An 11456-nucleotide genomic window follows, 5' to 3' on the forward strand; every position below is an offset into this window, starting at 1 on the left:
TGGACCTTTTCTCCCACCAGGGTTGTCTTCAACCCTTCCATCTACCTGTCTGCCTGGCACCCTGTCTCGACTTCCCAGGGGGAAATCTCACATGCCGTAGAGCTCAGAACTCCGGCCTGAGAAGGCATGTCTGTGGCTTATTTTCCCAAAGCTCTTTTGGCGGTTTTAGGATTTCTGAGAACATGGGCAAAGACCCTATGACAGGCGGGCAGTGGCTTCTTTCCTCTTTACCCTGCTCTCGATCACTCCCTCCATGATATATCTTTGATGGCTCTCAGGACCTTCTCTGAGAGCTAAGGATGAGAGAAGAGTGTGGGCTTCTTCGGGGCAGGGACTCCAGCATTCATTTGTTACCCAACCCCCGGCCACGTGACAGGTGTGTGGACGTGTGGCTAGCGTTCCCTGTTTCTGACATTGGTGCCACTCAGTCATTCAAGTCTTAACACTTTGTCTCTCTCTCTCCCTCCCATAGCAAATGAGCTACCAATTCCCAAAAGCAATCTTTCTAACATTTCCAATGTCCATTCTAGAATCCTCCAATTCCCATACATACTCTAACCCAGGCTCTTAGCATCTGGATTCTAAACCACTTACAGTAGCTTCTGACCCACTAGTTTCTTAACTGACTGAGCCACCCAGGTGCCCCGTTTCTGACCCACTAGTTTCTTCCAACCTGGAATGCGTTGTGCGGATACCATTTCCAGATATTTGGTCCTTAGCCACTGCTTTCTACTCCAACACTGTCCCTTGCTCAAAAATCTTCAGTGCCCACTACTCATGGGATTAATATCCAGACTCCTCAACTTGTTGTTCTAGACCTTGCATTTTGTTAAAAAAAAAAAAAATTAATGTTTACTATTTATTTTTGAGACAGCACACAGAATCCGAAGCAGCCTCCAGGCCTGAGCTGTCAGAACAGAGCCCGACACAGGGCTCAAACCCATGAAACATGAGATCGTGAACTGAGCTGAAGTCAGATGCTCAACCGACTGAACCACCCAGGTGCCCCTTGACCGTGCATTTCTGATCTGATCTTAGGTGTCTGAACTTTTCTCCCCCCTTCCCATCTGTAAGCCTATACTCTAGATCCCACGTGGGCCCTGCACATCCCACTCTCACACCCCCTGCCTTTGCTCACCTCATTCTCCCACCTCCATGAGCCCCCGCCGTCCCTTCTGGACCTGCCCCACTCAGCTCCTCAAGGACCCAGTGACCAGGCTGCTCAGCCACTCAGAGACCTTTCCCACCTGATTACTGGTTCCAGCCTGCATGTCTCCTCTCCCTGCAGTTTGTCGGTTTCTGGAGCCAGCGCTTATGTGGTCTTCATTCGTCTTCGTCCCCAGCATGGAGGTCAGAGCCCTGCACTTGTCAGGTTCTTAGGAAATGTTTGTCACCTCAACTTTTGCTGCATAGGCTGAGCTGGCTTCTTAACCCCCTCCAGGACTTGCAGCCTTGGCCCTATGACCCCAGTGGGGGGCTTCTCCCGCACGGATCCCCCCCAAGACTGAGCAGGCTCTGGGCAGGTGCCGAGAGAACTCTTTGGACTCTCCCTCCAGATTTCCATCCCGGGTCATGTCGGGAACTATACTTATGTGACTGTGCCCTGTGTTCAGTTTGGCTCATGAGACAGGGAAGGTTCCCTCTTGAGACTTGACTTTTGCAGCCAAATTCCCCTCAATGTGTTTTCAAACCTAAGCGGATGCCAGTTCTAAGAACTAAAGCAAGGTCGTCAGGGAAACAGGGCTTCCAGGAGTAACGGAAGTGCTGAGTCTTCTCTGTGCAAATGATCTGCAGTGCCGATCAAGTCCCGGGGACTGGTGACGGTGGCCCTGCAGTCCCTGTCCCCTGACTCTTCCCAAGCTCCCCTCTGCCACATTTCCATGTCACCCAATGCAGAGGCAGCAGAAGGACAACAGTGTGTGCTGAGGGAACACGTCTGCCCGGCTGTCAAACAGCTGTCACATCTGCCCTTGGGAATGGACCTTCTGGGAGCCCAAGCTGTCATTCCTGCTGACACCACACATGGACCAGCTTTGCTGGTGAGCTTGTGCTTTCTCTGGAGGTCTCAATGTCACCTCACCTGAAGCGTCATTATACTTCATCTCTTCTCCCAAAGACGCTGTTCCTGTCCCCAACTTGGGGGCATCTCCCAACCTCTTCTTTGTGCAATAGGTCCCAGTTGATCAGACCAAGGTAGATCTCCAGCTCCACTTGCCCAGCCAGAGCCCTTTCTCTGCGAATCTGGGAATTGGGGGAGACTCCAGTGGCCCCCAGAACTGAGGACTTCTAACTGGGGGCTGGAGAGGCATCCGGCATGTTGGCCCAAGAAGCAGAAAAAGCCGGTCTGTAGAAAAAGACAAGCAGTTTGCAGAAAGCGAAGCAACAGAGAAGCTGAGAGAAGGGGAGAGCCATGCGGTCCCAAAGAGGGGCTGCCAGAGCCACCACTTTAGCTTTGCGATAGCCCCCGGGGCTCTTGGACCGCGGTGGTGCCCTTTGCTGTGACAGCAGAGTGGTCTCCCGTTACCACAGAACTAGCCCCCCCCCCCCCCCTCCGTGGTTAGCAGTCTCAGAGATCATCCGCGCCAATCTCTTCAACTTACTGTGGGAACTCTGAGGCCCAGAGAGGTGCAGCAAGGTGCCCTCAGCCACAAAGCCAGTTTGTAGCAAAGCCAGGGCCACACCCCAGTTTTCTGACTCCGGGTCCAGTGCTCTCTGCTCCCTTTGCTCTGTGGCTCCCTGGGGCCCGTTGCACTCGCAAGGGTGACGGGGTGAGGAAGAAGGAGCAGAGCTCTTGGGGTCAACGAGATCTGGATAGCATCAGCGATGTGGCTGCAGGTCCGTCACTTCCCCTCTCTGAGACTCACGGTCTCATCTGGGACGCCCCTCTAACAGGGGCATTGTGAGGGTTACATCAGAGTATAGGTAGAAGAGTTAATTTTTTTAAGTTTTTTTTGTTTTGTTTTGTTTTTTTTAATTTATTTTGAGAGGGGCGCCTGGGTGGCTCAATCCGTTAAGCATCCGACTTTGGCTCAGGTCATGATCTCACGGTTCGTGGGTTCGAGCCCCGAGTTGGGCTCTGGGCTGACGGCTCAGAGCCTGGAGGCTGCTTCGGATTCTGGGTCTCCCTCTCTCTCTGCCCCTCCCCTGCTTGTGCTCTGTCTCTCTCTCTCTCAAAAATAAGTAAACTTAAAAAAAAAATTTTTTTTAATTTATTTTGAGAGAGAGGGAGAGGGAGAGAGAGAATCCCAAACAGGCTCCTTGTTGTCAGCACTGAGCCAGACACGGGGCTCGAACTCACAAACTGTGAGATCATAACTGGAGCCGAAATCAAGAGTCAGATGCTTAACTGACTGAGCCACCCAGGAGGAGTTAATCTTTCAGTAAAAACTGCAGGGACAATGACAACAGTGACGGCAGAATGGCCTTTCCTAGGTTCAAAGGCCTTCAATTCCCAGTCCCAGTTTCCTGCTACCTTGACTGACTCCGGTCACGATGAATGTGGATCTACATTTATTTAAAAAATAAACAAATGACTTACCGTGTTTTGAGAGGAGGAAGGATGTGTATATTAGGAGGCCAAACAATAGGGAAATATAAGAACGGTAAGGGGTTGGGACGGGCTCCTCCAGAGGAAAGAACAGGCAGGTCCCTGTGACACAGCCTGTCAGGCCTGTAACCTCAGCGTGTGACTCCCACAGGTAACAGGTGCGCGGCCCCAGGCCCCGACTCGAGCAGTCACCAGAGAGGCCCGTGGCTGAGACATGGGGTGGCAATTAGGTGGGCGGGGCCGGGCCCAGGAGGAGGCCAGGCCCTGTCGTCCGTTCCCACCCCTGCCGTGGGGCCCAGCTCGGCGCTGACTGCTACCGCCACAGTTGGGAGCTCAGAGCAGTCTCTCTCGGACTCACCAGGTCTGGTTATGCCCATTTCCGCGCCGGTTGGCTACCCACCCGCTTTCCTAAGCGGGCCACCCTGACTGGCCCCAGGGGCTCCTAGAGCCTCCCTGCACCCCCTCCCCCCCAGTATTTCAGAGGTGATCTGTCCTCCTACGTTTGTGATCAAGGTGACTCTTTGGTACTTCTCTCCGTGTTAAAACAAACACAACAAAGCACGCTCAATCTTCAGAATTGAGATGAAAGAACGAGCGAATGCCAGACCCTGATTCCAACAGTAGGAAACCCAGAAGGTGGAGAAGCGCGCCCTCAGCAGGCGATGGAAGGATGTTTAATGGCAGTTCTGCCCACGTGCCACTTTAATATGGATATCAGCTTCCCAAAGGGGTGGCCAAGAAGGGCTCTGTTCTGTTGTGTTTTTTATGAGTGATGAGTCTGTGGGGAGATGAGCAACTCCAGTGACAGTCTACGTGGCATGATATTTCTGAGGGGCAATCTGGTGACACATATCAGAAGCCTTAAAAGACAAGAGGAAAAAAATAGGGAAGGGTGCCAAGATTTAACTACAAGGTATCATGGAGTCACTTATTCTTTTTTTCTTTTTTAACATTTATTTTATTCTCGGAGAGAACATGAGCAGAGTTGATGAGCAGAGGGAGAGAGAGAGAGAGAGAAAGAGAGAGAATCTTAAGCAGGCTCCATGCTCAGTGAGAAGCCCAATGCGGGGGCTCAGTCCCGTGACCCTGGGATCATGACCTGAGCCAAAACCAAGAGTCATACGCTACACCAACTGAGCCACCCAGGTGCCCTATGGAGTCAGTTATAATATGTACTTAAAAATCAGAAACAATATGGGGCGCCTGGGTGGCTCAGTCGGTTGAGCATCCGACTTCAGCTCAGGTCACGATCTTGCGGTCTGTGAGTTCGAGCCCTGTGTCGGGCTCTGGGCTGATGGCTTGGAGCCTGGAGCCTGCTTCTGATTCTGTGTCTCCCTCTCTCTCTGCCCCTCCCCCGTTCATGCTCTGTCTCTCTCTGTCTCAAAAATAAATTTAAAAAAAAGTTTAAAAAAAATTTTTAAGAAAAAAATCAGAAACAATATAAATGGATACCAACTGGTTAAAGAAATTACGGCACACTCATAAAGTGGAATGCTCTACTGAAATTAAGAATAACATGGGGCGCCTGCATGGCTCAGTCGATTGAGTGCCCGATTTCGGTTCAGGTCATGATCTCACACTTTGTGGGTTTGAGCCCCGCATTGGGCTCTGTGCTGGCAGCTCGGAGCCTGGAGCCTGCTGTCTCCTTCTCTCTCTGCCCCTGCCCTGCTCTCTCTCTCTCTCTCTCTCTCTCTCTCTCAAAAATAAAACATTAAAAAAAAAATAATAATATAGTTGGGGCACCTGGGAGGCTTAGTTAAGGATCCGATTTTGACTCAGGTGGTGATCTCCCATTTCATGAGTTTGAGCCCTGCATCGGGCTCTGCACCGACTGTGCAGAGCCTGCTTGGAATTCTCTCTCTTCCTCTCTCTCTGCCCCTCCCTGACTTGTGCTCTCTCTCTCTCAAAAAAAAATAAACTTAAAAAAAGAACAAAAGTATATTGTTGAAATATATTAATGCCATCAAGAGATATTAATGATACAATGTTAATTGAAAAACAGCAAATTATGAAATGGTATTAGAGTATAATCCCATTGCTGGTAAGAATGTGTGTGTGAGGTATGTCCGTCCACACATGTGTGTAGAGGCATGCATGAACGAAAAGACTTAGAAGGATGTACACAAGAATAAAAGCAGTGGTTTTCTTTGCATAGAAGGATTATGACAAACTTTTCTGTCATTCTTTGTGCTTACCTGTAATCTCTGTTTCTACAAGGAACTTGCATAATTTGTATAATAAAAAATAAGACTCTTTAGGATGGAAGCAAGGCCAATAGAGACCTCCTAAAATTTCTTCTGATGGAAGGCACCTTAGACCCTTCTGTTTCCTAGGAGTGACCAGTGAAGACATGCCCCAGGGCCTTTGCACTTACAAACGTTCCCTCCCATTTCCTCAGCTATCCACATGCCTGGCTCCCTCACCTCAAAAGTACCTTCTCAGTGACACGTTCCCTCTTATTCCATACAAACAACAATGTTCCCCACCTCAGCATTCCTTATGGTCCATACTCTGCTTTATTTTTCTCTCCAGTATACTTAGCACCAACTTACATAGTATGTATTCTACTTGTTTGTGGTTTTTCTTCTTCTACTACAATGTGAGCTCCTCGAGAACAGAGATTTTGTTTCTGTCCCTGCTCTCTCCCAGGGCCTACAGCAGTCCCGGACATAGAAGATGGGGTCAATAAACACTTGCTAAAAGGACATGTGCAAACCAAGTTGTTTACCGTATCCCGGGCACTTCAGGCTCTGTGCCAAGAGCTTTGCCCACATGGTTTCACTTTGTTCTTACAACAACCCTATGAAGTCATTCTATTCCATGAAATCATTCAAACTGCCATTCTCCCTATCTTATGCTGGACGAAACAGGCTGGGAGAGAGGAGGCAGTGAAAATAATCTGCCCCAGGTCATAGCATAAGTGGGAGAGTTGGAATTGGAATCGGGGCATTCTGATGTCAGACCCTATTTCCTCTACACTCTTGCTTCTCACTAGGTGGTTCTCCCAGCCCAGCAGCATCCACATCATCTTGTTAGAAATCCAGAGTCTCAGGTTGTATCCCAGACCTACCGAATCAGGGTCTGCCAGCCTCCCACGTAGCTCCATGCCACTGAAGTCTGAGAAGCAGCGTTCCAATCTATGCTATCAGGTGTATGGAAAATAGGGGGCCTCAGTCTGACCAAGGGGGTGCCTACGGTCTGGGTGAGTTTGGCCTTGGGTTTTGTATTCCTGTGGGCTGTTTTTCCTGCCCACTACGCCCCAACCCAGGAGCTCTTCAGTATCCACTGTCGCAGTCCTGGAGAGATACCGAAAAGGGTCTGGTACAGATAGCAAAGCCTGGAGAGATATCAAAAGGGTCTGGTGCAGATAGCAAAGCCTTTGGCTTCTCTCTACAGTCACCCCGTGGGCCTCTGGGGGAGAGACAGAGTTTCATGTGGATTAGTGAACGCTCAGTATCGCCTCTGCTCAGGAGCCAGGCCCGTTGGGCACAGTGTTTCTTCTCTTTCTTGGAGGAAACCTCCCAGTTCACTTTGGAAAAACCAGACCCGTGTCTCTCGAACACACGTGACAGAGCCCACCGACATCAGAGATGTAAGGCTGAGCCAAGACTAGAAGCTATTCAGACTTGACTCTTAGTCCAGGCAGGTTGTTAAAATAAAACAAAAGCTACTTTCAATTAAATTATTAATGTCTGGGAGCCCACCCTGGTGCTCATTTTTTTGTCACTAGGAGCCACGTTCAGACTTGACATTCACTGAACAGGAGGCCTGAAATAAAACCAGAAATCTCACTCCTAGCCTTGCCCAAGCAGTTAAAAACAAGTGTATGCAAACCCATCTGCAAAAGCCAAGTCTTGAAAATGTACCAGCAGAGGGCGTTAGAGCCCCATCAGTCCCTGCCCGCTGACTTTCCCCGAAGGAAAGTCTGCAAAGTCGCAGAAAAAGAAATCACACCGGATGGGTGGGGAGAGAGGGTATCTAGAGCCTGGGTCCCACCCTGGCTTCATCTTTGTAATTTTGTGGGATCGCAAGACGACGGATACTTGTGATTTGTGCCTACAGGAAAGCCAGTGGTAACCCATGTAAAGGAATCAGTTTCAAAAGGCCTCCCCCAAATCCAGTGTTTGGAACACACAAGAAGTGACCTTCACTCATTCCTTCACCTGCTTACCCAGCATTTGTTGAGCACCTACTATGATCCAGGCACAGGGCTAGACCGCTGCATTTTCCCATAAAGTGGTGCTGTCACAATAGATTCCGAGGCTAGCCCTCAAAACCTTTGAAGTCTTTAGTGTAGAGAGAATAGAATTAGACTATTTTCCGTTCTGGGGTAGAGAAAAGGAATAGAGGAAGGACAATGTGGAAGAGAAGAGAAAGTGTGGGAATAGAAGAAGGAGAGAAGAGTAGGAAGGAACCAGAGGACCCTGGGGAAGAGGAAGGGAAGTTGGGTTTCACTCCCTGCCTGGTGTATATCAAATATTAAACCTTAAAAAGTTTGTCTTCAGGACCCTCTCGTTTTCCTTTCTAGACCCTGACTCAGGTGTAGACCCTCATCTCCCCAGAGCCTCACGGCTGCGTGGGGCCCGCCCAAAACTCCTTCCTACAGCCCCGCCCAGCCCAGCCTGCCCACCGTGGCTGCCGGGCTGCAGAGTTTCTATTCTCCACTCCCGTCCACCCTTCCTCGCCTACACCTGCCCTTCTCAGCCGGGTGTCGGGAGGACAGCAGTCCATTACGTTAACACACCCTGTGTGACACACTCGTCCCAGGGACGAGCGCATCTTGTAAAGAGCACCCCAATTCATCTTTCACTGATAAATTCCCAGACAGTGGTCTGGAGGGTCATGACAATTCCAGGCTGTTTGTGTTGGGGCTTTTATTTTGGGAGCCAGGCCTGGAGGTGGGGGAGGGGGTATCCCACACAATGTCTGAGAGGATCTGGCAGGAGGGGCCTCTGGGGGGGAGGGGCTGGTAGGGAAAGGTCATTGGCAAGTCAAGGATTCGCAGATCAGGGATAAATCTCTCTGAGCAGTTTGAGTGTGCGTGACAGTGACTTCACATGTGTGATTCTGTGTGTTGGGACGAGGCCAGAGGGAGAAGGTCAGCTCAGGGGGAAAGATGAGCCACAGGGCTGGATGCGGGAGAACCACGGAGGCGAGAAAGGACCTCGGGGCCTTGCCACGGCAGCTGCAGGCTCGGCTATCCCCAGGGCCACCAGCGGGAGGCGCCCCTCGCCCCGGCTCTCCAGCATCCTGCGCGGCCGAACACGGGGCTGCCCATCGCCCACCGCGCACGCGCAGCTCCCTGCTGGCGGGAGAGCAGGTCCTGTTTCAGCTGCGCGGGGAGCTCAGGCCCAGGGCTGCCGCTTGCCGAGAGAGCCTGCAGGTGGGAGGTAAGCAGGACTAAAGGGGTCCGGGACGAAGGCTGTGACAAGGCCATTGCACAGCCCGCGGAGCGGGCTGGACCGCGGCACTTCACGCTGAAGTTGTCCTTTATGGTGAACCTTGGGCACATTGCTTCCCCACCCCAGCTGCCTCCGAGGCCTGCCAGAGGGTTCCGATTGAGAAGCCCACCTGCTCGTTGTTTTTCTGAAAGGGCCTCCTCTGCTTGTGCAGGAAGCGGGGTGAGGAGGGAGAAAGCCAGTTTGCTCACCAGGCCTCGGTAGGATAACAGGACCGTCTGGGCACCTGCCCCCGCGGAATGTAAAGCCGGGATTGCCCCGCCTCGTTCATTGTGCCTTTGCTGATGCCGCTCCCACCAGAGCGAAGGTACCCTAGTTCTACCCCTCAGAGTCCCAGCCATCAGTGGGGACAGAAGTCAAAGTAGCAGTTTACCTTCAGGATGGGGGGATGACAGGGAAGAGGCGCAGGGGAGGGTCCTCGAGTGCTGGTAGTATTATGCTTACTGATCTGGGTGCTGTGCTATGCGTGTGCTATGCGTAAAAAAAAAAAAGTACTCATCAAGCTGCAAATGAAAGATGGTGCAGTTGCTTTGGAAAATAGTTTGTCAGTTCCTCAAAACTTAACAAGGATTTACTGTATGCCATTAATTCTACTCCCAAGTGTATACCCCAAAGAACTGAAAACATGCCCAGACAAAAACGTGTGCGCGAATAGCAGCATTATTCATAATGGCTAAAAGATGGAAACAACGCAAATGTCCATCAGCTGGTAACGAATGGATAAACAAAAACGTGGTCTCTCTATACAACGCAACATTATGCAGCCGTAAAAAGGGATAAAATACTGACACACTGCTACAACATTGATGAGCCTTGAAGACATTATGCCAAGTGAAAGAAGACAGCCACAAAAGACTACACTTTGTATGATTTCATTTACATGAAAAGTCCAGAATAGTTAAATCTACAGAATTAGAAAATAGATTGGTGATTGCCAGGGGCTGAGGGAGGGGAAGTGGATATGGGACTTCTTTGGAGAAGTGATGAAAATGTCCTGGAATTAGATAGTGGCAGTGGTTGTCCAACTCTGTGAATATAGTATAAACTAACCAATTGTACACTTGAAAAGGGTGAGTTTTACAATGTGGATTACATCACAAAAAACTGATCAAGCTGTACACTTGGGATTTGTATCCTTTGCCCTGTGTGTGTTATGCCTTAATACTAACTTTACCTTAAAAGTGAAGGCGCCACACTAGTCTGTTGTTCTGGCTCCTGATTCAAAAGAAAATCCCAGGGGCACCTGGGTGGCTCAGTCAGTGAAGCATCATATTCTTGATCTCGGCTCAGGTCTTCATCTCAGGGTTGTGAGTTCAAGCCCTGTGCTGGGCTTCACTCTGGACGTGAAGTCTACTTATATATAAAAAAAAATCCCAGCCACTAGCCAAAATGCTGCCTCCTCTGTGGTGGCCTCCTTGCCTCCCTCCTCTGAGTTCCTTCGGCATTTAATGTCAACACCCCGCTTACTACTTGTTATTTTTGGAGCCTGGCCAGAGTGTGGCGCATGGACCAGCATCACTCAGGAACTAGTTAGATCTGCAGCATCTAGGCCCCCCAGGCCTACTCTGCATTTTAATGAGGTACCCAGGTAATCTGTATGCACATTCAAATTTGAGAAGCACGGCTTCCCCCACCACACTCCTGATGCCAACAAAAGAGATTTTAAGCGCCTCAAGACTGTCTTTGTCTCCACCGACTCTCTGATGATAAATACTTGTTGATTCAGAGGTCACACATGTTGTCCCCTAAGAATGCTCAGTGGCATCAGAATACAGCCAGTGCCTACTCTGACTTTGAGACCAGAACAGACTAAAATTTGGGGTTACTTTGGTCAGAGAGGAGAATAGGTAAACTCCTGACATTCAGGGTGAGATCTCCAAATACCATTTCCCACTGAAAGCAATGAGGGCTCCTTGGACAAATGGCCGATTCTGGATCTGGGCAGAAAATGTACAAGAGGAGGTTTGTACAAAATTTAAGAGACGTCTCAGCTCCTGTCTAAAGGATTCAGGAGCCAAATAGAAGGGACTCCCACTGGCCAACAAAGGGCCACGTGAGCATCAGTATCAATACTGACTACAAGGAATTGAAACACATCAAATGTACTAAAACCTTATGAATTAATAGTAATACTCAAAAAAGCAAAACAGAACTTTGTTCACTGTTGCAGGATGCTAGGAAAGCAACTCATTGTTTTGAAAATGGTAAATAAAGGGGGGAAATCAAGCAATTATCCTGGGTGTCAAATAGTAGGTAATTGTATCTGTCATCCCTCCTTCACCGATAAGCTGGAATACTTCTATGAAGGAGAAATGCTGGAATTAGATAATCGCTATTTTAAAATGTTTAATGAACCAAAAGATTCAAGCACTGCTCCTCTGTAGCATCCAATATCACGGAAAGAGACGACCAGACATCATGTGCCTCCTGTTGGAAGAATAGAGCATCAC

At 49.7% G+C, this 11456-nt stretch overlaps 1 long non-coding RNA gene across 1 annotated transcript; it reads left to right on the plus strand.

The window, feature by feature from the left end:
- The first annotated feature begins 874 nt into the window (after positions 1 to 874).
- Positions 875 to 3548, plus strand: LOC131496017 (uncharacterized). Its single transcript, XR_009254268.1, has 3 exons — positions 875 to 1002; positions 1897 to 2039; positions 3433 to 3548. It is a non-coding gene; the product is annotated as an uncharacterized LOC131496017 (long non-coding RNA).
- Positions 3549 to 11456: the final 7908 nt, after the last annotated feature.

Source organism: Neofelis nebulosa, chromosome 15 (assembly GCF_028018385.1).
Source record: "Neofelis nebulosa isolate mNeoNeb1 chromosome 15, mNeoNeb1.pri, whole genome shotgun sequence".
NCBI lineage: Eukaryota > Metazoa > Chordata > Mammalia > Carnivora > Felidae > Neofelis > Neofelis nebulosa.